The sequence below is a fragment of the Salmo salar genome, chromosome 14 (assembly GCF_965601325.2).
Source record: "Salmo salar chromosome 14, fSalSal1, whole genome shotgun sequence".
Classification (NCBI taxonomy): domain Eukaryota; kingdom Metazoa; phylum Chordata; class Actinopteri; order Salmoniformes; family Salmonidae; genus Salmo; species Salmo salar.
Genome location: NC_138304.1, coordinates 11,459,214 through 11,475,382, shown reverse-complemented (window position 1 = coordinate 11,475,382; position 16,169 = coordinate 11,459,214). Strand labels below are relative to the sequence as shown.

Genomic DNA, 16,169 nt, shown 5'->3' with positions numbered 1-16,169 from the left:
AAAACAAGTAATTGTTTAGAGGAAAATAACTTAGAAATACGAGGTTCACTGGTATTCACAGAGGTTCTCATCTCTCCTATCACGATGGGCATGGATACATGTAGCTTACGTCAAGGAGGGTTTTTTATGCACGTCCAAAACGGAAGCTGCATGGCTAAAATAATTGTAGGCCTGCCTACAATACGTAGATAAAAAGGGAATGTCAGCTCACTGTTTTACTCCTATCAAACTTGATCTTTTAATAGAGCTTCGGCGATTAAGCTTGAGTAGGAAAAAAAACAAAACAGTTTTCATTGAGAGGGGAGGCTATGCTTGGTTTTTAATCAAATAAAAAGGAATGGGAAAAACATTATTTTATGTTCCTAAATGTGAAGTATTCAGGCACCAAAAGCACATTATTGTTGTTCCATGTGCTTTTGGGCAGTGTGCGTCATGGCTGGATAGGCTGCATTTCTGCTGTCAAAATTAATTCCATAATCAACCATGTTACCGCATCAACCAGCTTCTGGTTGGTTTTAAATATGCCTACCAGTGCTGCCTGAAATTAGCACTTTGTGTCACGTTTTTAAGGACACAACTCAAATATTTCCACCCCGCCCGTCTGAGCGCAAGTGAGCAGATATAAAACGGGTAAATTACGAATGTGCAAAAGTTTGAAAATAGCAGAGCGTTGGCTTTAACGGGTCAAAATTGGCAACGAACGTGCGTTTGACACCAGTGCCGCCTTAAAGCCAGCCTAAAATAGAGCCACAGATTTTCTAAACCCAGAGGCTCAACATCACGAGACATCCGGGAATGCTGGCGAAACAAACCAACCAGACCAGGCCGGGTTTGGGGTTTGATAAGTAAATGAGAGAATTGAAAAACTCTTCCTTAGTTGTTAATTTTCTCAATCTAAAGGCACAACTGTTTTAACTTGTTGTCTAAGAAATACTAAAGAAAACGATTTATCTTTAAAAGTTATTCTTTATTCAAGCTAACCGGAGCCATACAGTATAGTGCATTGAGCTGGAATATCCCGCTCTTCAACTGATGTATTACCTCCGATACAATATGCCACATCCCCCTTATCAAGATATGCTTTTTCCGTATAAGATAAAACAATAACAAATCACTATAAATCCCGGTTACAAGTCTTTGCATAGTGAACACTGCATTTCAATAACAAATGTACTCTTCCTCAATCAGCCTCTAAGGTGCTTTTACTTCTCTCCCTGTCCGTCTCACTTCAACAGGCTGCCCTGGTGGGTCTGACACAGAAGTGTCTGGGCTTAACATTGTCTGACTTGTAATGCCACTCTCTTGCCTGTCTGCTTGCTCACACTCAGGTACATGTCACAGGCATCTCCTATTCCTCCTGTATGGTTGTCACGGTTTTCACCACACGAGCCTCAACGCTTCAGGTTTCACCATCATGCATTTTTACTCCATCATTTGAACTGAGTGCACTGATCACCTTGGACCCTTTGTCATAGTACCTTTTCCGTTCACTCTTTTCTCTCTGTTCGTTAAGAATGACCTTGTCATCCTTCTCTGTTTCTAGGGGTACTGGCAACCTAGTTTTGAGTTTCCTGTTTGAACAACAGCTCGGCATGAGACAGACCATGTTTTAGTGGAGTAGCCCTGTAATTTAACAAAGCTAGATTCGGATCTGTCCTCCAGTTGAGAGCTTTCTTAAGCAGTAGTTTTACTGTTTTGGCACCTTTCTCGACGAACCCATTGCACTGTGGGTACAGTGGGCTGGATGTGACATGCTTGAACCCGTACAGTTTAGCAAAATCACTGAAAGCTGAACTGTGAGGCGTTGTCCGTACGGACTACCTCTACGACTCCACGGCGAGCAAAGAATGACCTGATGTGAGTTATCACCTGACTAGCAGTAGTGTCCTTCAGCAAAGCTCTCTGGGTAATGAGAGTAATACTCCATCAGTAGTTCATACAGTTCTTGCCGTCAAGCGCAAATAGATCTTTGCCCCATGGTTTCAACACTTTGTTTTCCTCAACTCACATTGGCTCTTTGCTCTGTTTTGACCTGTATTTCTGGCATGTTTCACAGGCTCCGATTGTCTGCTCTATATCAGCATTCACCTTGGGCCAGAATAACACAGTTTTTTGCACGTCGTTTTGACTTTTCCATGCCTATATGGCCCTTGTGTATATTGATCAGCATGTTTTTCTTTAACACTTGGTATCACAATTTTGGACCCTTAAACAGAATTCCATCAAGTACAGATAGCTCATTCCTGTATTGACCACAAGGGTGTGGTATAGATTGTAGAGACCACCCGCATGTTAGGCTTCAATCACGTTTTGCAAACACTCATCTTCTGCAGCAGCACATGAAATAACTGTCCACATTTCATCTGAGACTGAGCAACTCTTTCTGATAAGGTTTACATGTATGGTCTCGTCCCGTTCATATATCTGGGTTGGTTCTGAGCTGTCAAAAGCTCTGGACAATGTGTCTGCTACTAACAATTCCTTCCCTGGCTTGTGGCCTGTCATATTTCAGAAGTTTCAGAAACAGTGTCAGTACCCTTGGTGGTGTGTATGCTAGACCCTTCTTTGCAATAGTAACCAAAGGTTTATGATCTGTTTCGGCCCACACTGTCTTACCATAGATAAACAAATGGAATTTCTCACATGCAAATGTCAGTCACAATGCCTCTTTCTCAATCTGAGCAGAGCCCTTGAGGCATATGCGACTGGGCGCCATCAAGTGTCATACTGCTGTAACAACACTGCCCCTCAACCTGCTTTAGAGGCATCTGCTGAGATTTTGGTTTTGCGCTTTTCATCATACTGTAGAACCTCAGTATTGGAGCCTGCATGATTAATGCCTTGAGCTCTTTCTGGTGACTACTGTTCCAACACCGCTCGATAGTTTTACACAGTAGTCTTCTCATCAGTGTGTGAGTTGCCTGATTAGGTACACATTTTCCCACATAGTTAACCATACCTAAGAACCTTTGTACACCCTCTTTGTCGGTTGACGGTGGTATGTTCTTGATGGCTGTCACTTTGCTCGGGTCTATCTGAACACCTTCACATGTTGGTTTTCACCCAAGAAGGTTATTTCTGAATTCACATTTTTCTGCATTTAGCTTTAGCCCATTAGCTCTGGCTAGATCAAATGCTGCTTTCAACCTTGTGTTGTGTATTCAAGGGTCTGACCCCATATTTGTGCATGGCACACTCACACTATCTGTTGGACTGTCCTATGAAAGCCTTCTGGTGCTGAAGTGAGACCAAACGGGAGCCTTTTAAATGAGTACCTACCAAAAGGAGTGTTGAAAGTACAAAGTACTCTCCTTGTCTAGATTGATCTGCCAAAACCCTGAGGAGAATTTAGCTTGAGAAGAATTTAGCCCCTGCTATGTCCCTGAATATCTCCCCCTGGTAGGTAGCTGAAACTGTTCCCTTTTCACATACTTTTTTAGCTCTTTTGGATCCATACACAGTCTGAGCGAGACGTCTTTCTTCTCAACTACTACGTGTGAGTGGACCCACTCAGTATGCTCTTCTACTTTGTCTATCTAAGGACTCTAGCCTCAGTAGCTCTGCTGTTAGCTTGTCTCTTAATAATAATGGTACCTTTCTACAATGTCTTCAGAAGGTATTCACACCGCTTGAATTTTCTTTCACATTTTGTTGTGTTACAGCCTGAATTTAAAATGGATACATAGAGATGTTTTGTCACTGGTCAACACACAATACCCCATAATGTCAAAGTGGAATTATGTTTTATTTTTTTAAACATTTTTACAAATGAATAAAAAATGTAAAGATGAAATGTCTTGAGTCAATAAGTATTCAATCACTTTGTTATTTGATTTGATTTATTAGGATCCCCATTAGCCGACGCCAATGTTGAAGGCTAGTCTTACTGGAGTCCAACACATAAGGAAAAAGACATTACAGACAAAATACTTCACAATTTACATACATGTAAAAACATTAACATGTAGTGTGCGTGCGTGTGTGCATCTATCAGTTACACATACATGTCAGTACGGCGTTGTGCCGTGAGGTGTTGCTTTATTTGTTTTTTTGAAACCAGGTCTGCTGTTCACTTGTGCTTTATAAGATGGAAGGGAGCTCCATGCACTGCACTCATGGCTCTGTATAATACTGTACATTTCCTTGAATTTGTTCTGGTCCTGGAGACTGTGAAAAGAACTCTGGTGGCATGTCTGGTGGGGTAAGTGTGTGTGTCAGTGCTGTGAGTAAGTTGACTATGTAAACAATTTGGAATTTCCAACACATTAATGCTTCTTACAAAAACAAGAAGTGACGCAGTCAGTCTTTCCTCAACTCTTAGCCAAGAGAGACTGACATATATAGTATTAATATCAGCCCTCTAATTACAATGAAGAGCAAGATGTGCCACTCGGTTCTGAAGGACTTGTGGAGTGTGGTGTCAAAAAAGCAGAGCATCTCTTTATTACAGACAGACCTCTTTCCATCTTTACAACCATCTAGGGTAACACCAAGTAATTTAGTCTCCTCAACTTGTTCAGCCACACCATTCATTAGCAGATTCAGCTGAGGTCTAGAATATAGGGAATTATTTGTACCAAATACAATGCTCTTAGTTTTAGAGATGATCAGTACCAGTTTGTTACTGGACACCCATTCCAAAACAGACTGCAACTCTTTGTTAAGGGTTTCAGTGACTTAGCTGTGGTTGCTGATGCATATATGGTCGAATCAACCGCATACATGGACAACCATGCTTTGTTTAATGCCAGTGGCAGTTAATTGGTAAAAAATAGAAGAGGGCCTAGAGTGCTGCCTTGCAGTACACCACACTTCACATGTTTGACATTAGAGAAGCTTCCATAAAAAAAACCTTTGAGTTCTATTAGATAGATAGCTCTGAATCCACGATATGGCAGAGATTGAAAAGCCATAACACGTTTGTTTTCTCAACAACAAGTAATGGTCAATAATATCAAAGGCTGCACTGAAAATGAACAGTACAGCTCCTCCAATCTTCTTATTATCAATTGCTTTCAATACAATCATTGTGTCACGGCTGTCGAAAGGAGCGGACCGAAGTGCAGCGTGGTTGTAGTTCCACATTTTATTAAATCCGTGAAACTTTGCAAAACATAAATAACTGAATAAACAAAAGCAACAAACCGTGACGTAGAGAGAAACAAACCCTACTCAAAATATATAATCACCCACAAAAACCCAGGAAAAAAAAAAAACTACTTAAATATGATCTCCAATTAGAGACAACGAGGACCAGCTGCCTCCAATTGGAGATCATCCCAAACAAGCCAACTTAGAAATACAAAAACTAGAACCTAAGAACATAGAAATAGAATACATAGAAAAACACAAAACACCCCCTGTCACGCCCTGACCTACTCTACCATAGAAAATCACATCTTACTATGGTCAGGACGTGACACATTAGTCATTTGTGTCAGTGCAGTACATGTTGAGTGCCATTCTCTATAAGCATGCTGAAAGTCTGTTGTTAATTTGTAATACATTTTTCCCAAAGTTTGCTAAGAGCTGGCAGCAAGTTGATAGGTCTGCTGTTAGAACCAGTAAAGGCCGCTTTACCACTCTTGGGTAGCGGAAAGACTTTGGCTTCCCTCCAGGCCTGAGGACAAAGCCTTTCCTGTAGGCTCAGATTAAAGATATGACAGATAGGAGTGGCTATAGAGTCAGCTACCATCCTCAGTAGCATTCCATCTGAGTTGTCAATGCCAGGTTCGTCATTATTGATCGATAACAATATTTTTATCCACCTCTACCACACTAATCAAACTTGCAATGCTTTTTTATTTTTTATAGTGTACGTGAAGTAGAGGTCGACTGATTATGATTTTTCAGTGCCGATACCCATACCGATTATTGGGGGGCCAAAAAAAGCCGATACCGATTAATCGGACGGTTTGTTTATTTATTTGTAATAATGACAATTTCAACAATACTGAATGAACACTTATTTTAACTTAATATAATACATCAATAAAATCAATTTAGCCTCAAATAAATAATGAAACATGTTCAATTTGGTTTAAATAATGCAAAAACAAAGTGTTGGAGAAGAAAGTAAAAGTGCAATATGTGCCATGTAAGAAAGCTAACGTTTAAGTGCCTTGCTCAGAACATGGGAACATATGAAAGCTGGTGGTTCCTTTTAACATGAGTCTTCAATATTCTCAGGTAAGATGTTTTAGGTTGTAGTTATTATAGGAATTATAGGACTATTTCTCTCTATACGATTTGTATTTCATATACCTTTGACTATTGGATGTTCTTATAGGCACTTTAGTATTGCCAGTATAACAGTATGGCTTCCGTCCCTCTCCTCGCTCCTACCTGGGCTCGAACCAGGAACACATCGACAACAGCCACCCTCGAAGCAGCGTTACCCATGCAGAGCAAGGGGAACAACTACTCCAAGTCTCAGAGCGAGTGACGTTTGAAACGCTATTAGCGCGCACCCGCTAACTAGCTAGCCATTTCACATCGGTTACACCAGCCTAATCTTGGGAGTTGATAGGCTTGAAGTCATAAACAGCGAGCTGCTGGCAAAACGCACAAAAGTGCTGTTTGAATGAATGCTTACGAGTCTGCTGGTGCCTACCACCGCTCAGTCAGTCTGCTCTATCAAATCATAGACTTAATTATAATATAATAAACACACAGAAATACGAGCCTTAGGTCATTAATATGGTCGAATCCGGAAACTATCATCTCGAAAACAAAACGTTTTTTTTCTTTCAGTGAAATACGGAACCGTTTCGTATTTTATCTTCTATGGGCTGCGGGACACAGCCAGTGAAATATCAGGGCGGCAAATTCAAAAACAACAAAATCTCATATTTCAACATTCTCAAACATACACTTCTCCTTGATGTAACCACATTGTCCGATTTCAAAAAGGCTTTACAGCGAAAGCAAAACATTAGATTATGTTAGGAGAGTACATAGACAAAAATAATCCCACAGCTATTTTCCAAGCAAGGACATGTGTCAATAAAACCCAAAACACAGCTAAATGAAGCACTAACCTTTGACGATCTTCATCAGATGACACTCCTAGGACATTATGTTACACAATACATGTATGTTTTGTTCGATAAAGTTCAGATTTATATCCAAAAACAGCATTTTACATTGGCGCGTGATGTTCAGAAAATGTATTCCCACCAAAACGTCCGGTGAATGTGCACATCAATTTACAAAAATACTCATCATAAACATTGACAAAATATATAACAATTATTTAAAGTATTATAGATGGACTACTCCTGGATGCAACCGCTGTGTCAAATTTTAAAATAGCTTTACGGAGAAACCACATTTTTCAATATTCGGAGTACATAGCTCAGCCATCACGGTGAGCTATTCAGACACCCGCCAAGTTCGGGGCAACCTAAACTCAGAATTATTATTATAAATATTCTCTTACCTTTGCTGATCTTCGTCAGAATGCACTCCCAGGACTGCTACTTCCACAAGAAATTTTGTTTTTGTTCCAAATAATCCATATTTATGTACAAATACCTCTGTTTTGTTAATGCGTACAGATCACTTATCCAAAGGCATAACGTGCGAGGGCGGAACGAGAGACGAAAAGTCAGAATGTTCCATTACCGTATTTAGAAGCATGTCAAACGCTGTTTAAAATCTATCTTTATGGTATTTTTAACGTAAAATTGCGATAATATTCCAACCAGACAAAAGCATATTCATTCAAGATGAAAAAGAAGGAACGGCGTGCTCGCGTGACCGCGGATATCCAATCCCTTTGTTGCCAGGCAGACCACTCAGTGAATGAGCTCCTATACTCTGCCCAGTGACAGGAGAATGCTCAAACCACTTTCTGAAGGCTTTAGACAGCCAATGGAAGCCTTAGGAAGTGCAACGTCACCCCACAGACACTGTAGCTTCGATAGAGAATCAAAAGAAGAACTACAATTCTCAGACTTTCCACTTCCTGCTTGAATTTTTTCTCAGGTTTTTGCCTGCCATATGAGTTCTGTTATACTCACAGACACCATTCAAACAGTTTTAGAAACTTCAGAGTGTTTTCTATCCAAATCTACTAATAATATGCATATTCTAGTTTCTGGGCCAGAGTAGTAACCTGTTTTAAATTGGGTACGTTTTTCATCCGGCTGTGAAAATACTGCCCCCTTGCCCAGACAGGTTATCTAACGGGTGACATCCCTAAGTCTAAATATTCCTGTTACATTACACAACCTTCAATGTTATGTCATAATTACGTAAAATTCTGGCAAATTAGTTCTCAACGGCCAGGCGGCCCAAAGTGTTGCATATACCTGTCACAGTATCCACAGAAAATGGTGCCCCTCCTCGGCCGGGCGGCGCTCGGCGGTCGTCGTCGCCGGTCTACTAGCTGCCACCGATCTATGTTCTGTGTTCGTTGTGTTGTGTCTGTTTAAGTCCGCACCTGTTTCCGTTTCTGTAATTAGTAGGGGGGGTATTTAGTTTGTTCCTTGTGGTTTGTGTTTTGTGCGGGATTGTTTATTCGTCAGCGGGCAGGTCTGTGAACGTTTTGTGTTTTTTGCACATTTTTTCCCAGCGGATTCTCGCTAGAGGAATGTTGTATTTGCCGGGCTGCGCCCCGTGCGTGTCTTTGTTTTCTCGGGGTTAACTGTGTTCCCGTGTGGTCTCTGGGCACACCCTATGCCCTTTTGTTACGCCGAGTGGTTTTTTCGGTGAAATAAATATACCGTTCTACGGCACAACTGGACTACGTCTCCTGCGTTTGACTCTGCCTTTTCCTCCTGCCTTACGGAATCGTGACAATACCCTGACTCTGCGTGCAATGAACGCTAGAGATGTGACAGAATTTCATGTTAGCAGGCAATATTAACTAAATATGCAGGTTTAAAAATATATACTTGTGTATTGATTTTAAAGAATGGCATTGATGTTTATGGTTAGGTACATTGGTGCAAAGACAGTGCTTTTTTCACAAATGCGCTTGTTATATCATCACCCGTTTGTCGAAGAAGGCTGTAATTTGATGAGAAATTAACAGGCACCGCATCGATTATATGCAACGCAGGACACGTTAGATAAACTCGTAATATCATCAACCATGTGTAGTTAACTAGTGATTATGTTAAGATTGAACGTTTTTTATAAGATAAGTTTAATGCTAGCTAGCAACTTACCTTGGCTTCTTGCTGCCCTCGTGTAACAGGTAGTCAGCCTGCCATGCAGGCTCCTCGTGGAGTGCAATGTAAGGCAGGTGGTTAGAGCGTTGGACTAGTAACCGGAAGGTTGCAAAAACGAATCCCTGAATCCCCCCTGAACAAGGCAGTTAACCCCCGTTCCTAGGACGTCATTGAAAATAAGAATATGTTCTTAATCTGACTTGCCTAGTTAAATAAAGGTGTAATAAAAAAAAATGCAAATCGGTGGCCAAAAATACCGATTATCGATTGTTATGAAAACTTGAAATCGGCCCTAATTAATCGGCCATTCCGATTAATCGGTCGACCTCTAACGTGAAGTAAACAGAGAGGTCTACTTTTTTGGGGACCTGAATATTGACTGGTTTTCATCAAGCTGTCCACTCAAGAAGAAGCTTCTTACTGTAACCAGTGCCTGTAATCTGGTTCAGGTTATTAATCAATTTATCAGGGTGTTTACAAACAATACAGGGTCAAGATCATCCACATGTATTGATCACATTTTTACTAATTCTGTAGAACTTTGTTCTAAAGCTGTATCCGTATCCATTGGATGCAGTGATCACAATATATCCAGGAAAGGCAAAGTTCCAAAAGCTGGGCCTAAAATCGTGTATAAGAGATCATACAAAAGATTTTGCTGGTGACTCTTATGTGGACGATGTTAAAAATATTTGTTGGTCTGTTGTGATTAATGAGGAGCATCCAGACGCTGCACGTTATACATTTATGAAATTGCTTCTTTCAAATATTGATAAACATGCACCTGTTAAGAAACGGACTGTTATAACTGTTAAGGATTGATTGATAAGGAATTGAAAAACGGGATGGTTGAAAGAGATGGGGCAAAAGGAGTGACTAATAAGTCTGGCTGCAAATCTTACTGGCTGACTTACTGCAAATTGAGAAATGAGAAACAAAAATAAGAATAAACTGTATTATGAAGCCAAGATCCATATGATATAAAGAATTATAGAAAAAAAGGGAGTACTTTAAATGAAATCTCTATCTTTCATCAACTCAGATGGCTTATTCATGAAAAAAACATTTGATGTTGCCAATATTTTAATGATTACTTCATTCGCAAAGTGGGTAAACTTAGGCAGGAAGTGCCAACACCAAACAGTGAGCCATTGTACTCATGCATAAAAAAAACAAATAATGAAAGAAAAGCATTACAAGTTTGAATTTTGTTAAGTTAGTGTGGGAGACGTGGAGAAAAATATTGTTGACAATCAATAATGACAATCCTGTGACAGAGAGGCTAGCTGCTATGCCAAACAGCTCCTCAGAACTGGACAGATAGTAGTGGTCCCAGCAACTGATGCCAACGATGTTGCAGGATCCAAACTCAAAAAGTAGCTAGTAACCAAATGTTTTCAATAGACATTCAAAACGACTAACTTTCCAAAACAACAAACTGAGCTCTGTCTCGTTCTGCGTATAAGTACTGTACTTAAGAAGTCACATAATAAGTTGTATGGACTCATCTCTGTACCCCACACATACAATTATCTATAAGGTCTCTCAGTCGAGCAGTGAATTTCAAACACAGATTCAACCACAAAGACCAGGGAGGTTTTCCATTGCCTCGCAAAGAAGGGCACCTATTGGTAGATTGTAAAAATAAAAAAAGTAGATATTGAATATTCCTTTGAGTACATAGTTGTAATTAAGTTATTAATTACAACTTGGATGGTGTATCAATACACCCAGTGTAATGATCGTCTTATGGAGTAGACCAAGGCGCAGCGGGTTGAGTGCTCATATTTACTTTTATTGAGACACTTAATAACAAAACAAGAAAACAAACGAACAACAAACAGTCTTGCAGGCTAAACACAGCAGTGCAAAAACAACTTCCCACAAAAGACAGGTGAAAAAAGGGCTACCTAAGTATGACTCCCAATCAGCAACAACGATGTACAGCTGTTCCTGATTGAGAGCCATACCAGGCCAACAAAGAAATACACAACATAGAAAAACCATAGAAATACAAAACATAGAACAATACCAAAAAACCCCAAACCCCGGAACACATAAAGCAAACACCCCTCTTACATAAGTACATATCCAAACAAACCCCGAACCACATAAAACAAACACTCCCTGCCACGTCCTGACCAAACTACAATAACAAATAACCCCTTTACTGGTCAGGATGTGACAGTACCCCCCCCCCCCCCCCCAAAGGTGCAGACCCGGGATGCACCTCACACAAAAAAACACAAAAATAACCCCAAAACAAAAATAATCCCAAACTAACGGGAGGGAAGGGAGGGTGGCCACCGTCACCGACGGTTCTTGTGCTACACCCCCCCTCCCCAACCCACCTACTATGGAGGTGGCTTAGGCTCCGGCCTGACTCCCCAACCTAACCTGTCCACCCCCGCTAAATACTTATTAAATGTTACCCTTCCCGAAGTCTCTGGGCTATGGCGCATCGCTGAAGACCTCGGGCTGAAGGGCGACTCTGGCTGCGCCGATTCTGGACTGTAGGTGACTCTGGTTGCGCCGATTCCGGACTGTAGGGTGACTCTCGCTGCTCCGATTCCGGACTGTAGGGCGACTCTCACTGCGCCGATTCCGGACTGTAGGGCGACTCTCGCTGCGCCGATTCCGGACTGTAGGGCGACTCTCGCTGCGCCGGCTCTGGACTGTAGGGCGACTCTCGCTGCGCCGGCTCCGGACTGTGGGCCGTCTCTCTCGGCTCCGGACTGTGGGCCGTCTCTCTCGGCTCCGGACTGTGGGCCGTCTCTCTCTGCTCCGGACTGTGGGCCGTCTCTCTCGGCTCCGGACTGTGGGCCGTCTCTCTCGGCTCCGGACTGTGGGCCGTCTCTCTACGGGGCACTGTCGCCGGAAGCTCTGGACGGGGCACTGCCGCCGGACACTCTGGACGGGGCACTGCCGCCGGACACTCTGGACGGGGCACTGTCGTCGGACACTCTGGACGGGGCACTGTCGTCGGACACTCTGGACGGGGCACTGTCGTCGGACACTCTGGACGGGGCACTGTCGTCGGACACTCTGACCCCTTTACTGGTCAGGACGTGACACCCAGTCACTACAAAGATACAGGCATCCTTCTAAACTCAGAGGACGGAAACCGCTCATGGGTTTCACCATGAGGCCAATGGTGACTTTAAAACAGTTACAGAGTTTAATGGAAGAAATGTGGTGATTCTAACATGTATTGACTCAGGGGTGTGAATACTTAAGTGCAATAGTATCCCCCCCTTGCAAGTCTAGATGCAAATGCAAACAACCTGAAGTGTGGCTTTCATATAAGCCCGTGGGCTTCCAACCACACCTGCAGTTTCTTTCCGTTTGAATTTGTTTTTATCTGTATTGTTGTCTATCACTTGTTTTCTTTGGTGGAAATAAAAAAATTAAAAACGAAGTGTTCCTCAAGTGTGTGACACTTAATAGGCATGCCATTAAAGAAAGAGTGATTTTAGTTTAAGTTATTACACTATTGTAGTTTTTTTTAAAACCACTTTACAATGTAATAATCAACGCATAATGTCATAATAATTGGATTATTACGTTATGTGCAGAAACTTCATCACGTAATACTTTCAGCATACTTATTTCATTATTGGCAATGTATTACATAATTAGCATTTATTACATTATAAATGCAAAATGTATTACATTATTAGCAACTATTACATTATTGGCAGTTATTACATTATCAGTTGCTACAGGGTGCCCTCCACCAACTGCTGTTGTCAGCTCTCGCCATATGTTATGGATGTGAATCAGATTTGGTGTCTTTGCTGGCCACTCCAGAACAGTCCAGCATTTCTTCTTGAACCATTCCAGGGTGCTTTTGAGGTGTGTTTGTGGTTGTTGTTATGTTCACTTGGAACACATTTCTGTGGGTTGTTATCCTTTATTACTACTCATTGTCTGCATTCTTAACTGTTATTTTCCTCACCCCGAGCTCTCACTACCTCTTATCCACCTTAATCCACCGGGTAGTTTGCTAGCCATTTAAAAATGTATGTGACCACAGCGGCAAAAGCTATTATTGAGCATAGAGAAATATTTCTTGCCAGCAGGGATAACTGGTGAGCATAGCAATGAAAAGAGGATGAGTGAGGCTAACAAATAGTCGACAGAAAAAATATGGAGAGGATGTTTGTCACAAGTTTATGTTTTCTTTTTTTGTGGTTAGCATTGGATCAACATGACCCAGAATCTAGCAGAGGTGCACAGTTATACAAAAACAGAATTAATATAGTTATGTAAGAAAGGACATGAAACATATACTGTTTCACGTCCACAATGAATTCATACAACGTCTATACACACACGGAAATTATTGTGGGCCTTACAATATTTAATCTGTCATTCATGAGGTCGAAATGTATTTTGCATGAATATCTGTGAAGTAAGTCACTCTGTGTGATCTCTAGTAGTCTCTATGAGAGATATACACTGAGTGTACAAAACATTAGGAACACCTTCCTAATATTGAGTTGCATCCCTTTTGCCCTCAGAACAGCCTCAATTAGTCGGAGCATGGACTCTACAAGATGTAGCAAGCGTCCCACAGGGATGCTGGCCCATGTTAACCCAATGCTTCCCACAGTTGTGTCTAGTTGGCTGGATGTCCTTTGCGTGGTGGACCATTCTTGATACACACGGGAAACTGTTGAAAGTGAAAAAACCCAGCAGCGTTGCAGTTCTTGACACAAACTGGTGCGCCTGAGTCCTACTACCATACCCTGTTCAAAGGCACAAATCTTTTGTCTTGCCCATTCATCCTCTGAATGGCACGCATACACAATCCATGTCTCAACAGTCTCAAGGCTTAAAAATCCTTCTTTAACCCGTCTCCCCCCGTTCATCTACACTGATTGAAGTGGATTTAACAAACTACATCAACAATGGATCATACCTTTCACCTGGATTCACATGGTCAGTCTACGTCATGGAAAGAGCAGGAGCAGGTGTTCCTAATGTTTGTACACTCAGTGTATGTGTTTGTGCGAGTGGGTGTAGTATGTGTGTTTGCCTGTAGGGGGTCTTCTTGGGGACAGTTCAGTGGTATGTGTGTGTATGTGGTGAATGGTTGTGTGTGTGTGTCTAGGTCTTTTTGGGACAGTGCAGGCCCAGTCTCAAGCAGTGGCAGACGGTGTTGAAGAGGCGACAGCGGCAAAAGGCGCAGGGGTCACAGCAGGGGGTATGATAGAGACAGCTTTCCATCAGACGACCACACCGCCGGGCAGGAGCTGCAGGCTCAGGCTTGTGTTTCTAAAACATCACCCACAGGGAAAAATATGTTTGAACACCCCATATCAGTAATTGAGAAAATATAATATACATACTGAATCGCAAGGCATTATTACTGGGGGGTCTGTATTGTCAGACTTTGATTTTTGATAGTGAATGCTCTGGCTCTAGTATAAAGAACAGGGTTTGCTGGGAGTTGTTCAGTTTAGAGTTCGTGCAAGGTGTTTCGCTCTTTCATTTTATTTGTCCCCATGAGTGTAATATTGAAGTGACAGTGTCCATGGATCTATTCTTTAGTCTGCCTTACATTTGGTGCCAGCAGTGGGATTTGAAGCCACGCCTCTTGTGCCTCGCTCTCTGCTCATATGATTTTACCTTTTATTTTATTTGTCCCCTGAAAGATGTTATAACACATTGATTAAACCTTGAGTCTAAGTCGCAGTGTCGATGGATCCATATTTTTACCGTCAGCCTTACAATACTATAATTTACCCAATTATAGTTACAGCTAAATCACTATTACGATTTCAACTATCACAGTAGCCTCTCGACTGACTCTCATAAGGAAAAATTCCCATAGATGATTTGCAAAGTTAGTTAATGACTAAGGGAAGTAGTTCATGTTTATATCCAGACAATTACATTTGAGATTGATCAATTTCCGGTTAATTTCTTCCTACAGTAATTATTCTACTTAAAAAGTTCTGGTCCTTGACAGTTACCAGAGACTTACCTAGAGAAATTTACAGTAGGGAGTGCATACATTTTCATACTGGTCCCCCATGGAAATCAAACCCATAACCCTGGCATTGCAAGTGCTATGCTATACCAACTGAGCCACACAGTTTGTCCTCACAACCTCTAACCATGATTTAGTACATTGTTCCTGCTATAGTTTTAAAGGGGGTAGAGATTTAGGGTCAGCAGGTAGCCTAGTGGTTAGAGCGTTGGGACAGTATCCAAAAAGTTGCTGGATTGAATCCCCGAGCTGACAAGGTAAAAATCTGTTGTTCTGCCCCTGAACAAGGCAGTTAACCCACTGCTCCTAGGCCGTCATTGTAAATAAGAATTTGTTCTTAACTGACTTGCCTAGTTAAACAAAGGTTAAATAAAATAAAATACAAATGAACAACTTACTGCAACATAGTGTTGTCCCTGATGGGGTGAAATCTTTCTCCTGGCAAATAGTCTCCTGGATTTCCCTTGGCTCCAAACTATAGTTGGAAATATGAAACAAGGATGCATGATTAGACCAGGTGATTTTGAACATTTGAAAAGGTCCTGAGAATGTCTGTGCAAGTTGTTCAGTAGAACTGCCCATTAATAAAAGTGTGCAACATTTCCTGGTGTTTTTTCCTCACACATCAAAAAAAAAAATTGGCTGGTGTGCAGAAATGCCCAGCTGATTTCTGGTCCCAGTCCGACCCTGCATTGTCACGGTTGTCGTTGCTAATGGAGGACCAAAACGCAGCAGGTATGTGTACGCTCATCTTGACATTTATTAACTCAGAATGAACACACCGAAACGAACAACGAAACAGTCTTGAAAGGCTCACTCGGCAAAACAAGAAACAATCTCCCACAATTACACAGACAAACACACCCAACTAATATAGGACTTCCAATCAAAGGCAACACCACACAGCTGCCTTCAATTGGAAGTCCACCCCAATTAACCAAACATAGACATACAACCAACTAGATCAACATAGAAATACGTAAACAAGGAAC

General features: G+C 41.6%; 1 long non-coding RNA gene across 1 annotated transcript; it reads right to left on the bottom strand.

Annotated features, from left to right (window-relative positions):
- Positions 1 to 11,441: 11,441 nt before the first annotated feature.
- LOC106568755 (agouti-signaling protein) lies at positions 11,442 to 15,683 on the bottom strand. The gene is made up of 2 exons (XR_014380282.1): positions 15,576 to 15,683; positions 11,442 to 14,459 (listed from the first exon to the last, which is right to left on the bottom strand). It is a non-coding gene; the product is annotated as an agouti-signaling protein (long non-coding RNA).
- Positions 15,684 to 16,169: the final 486 nt, after the last annotated feature.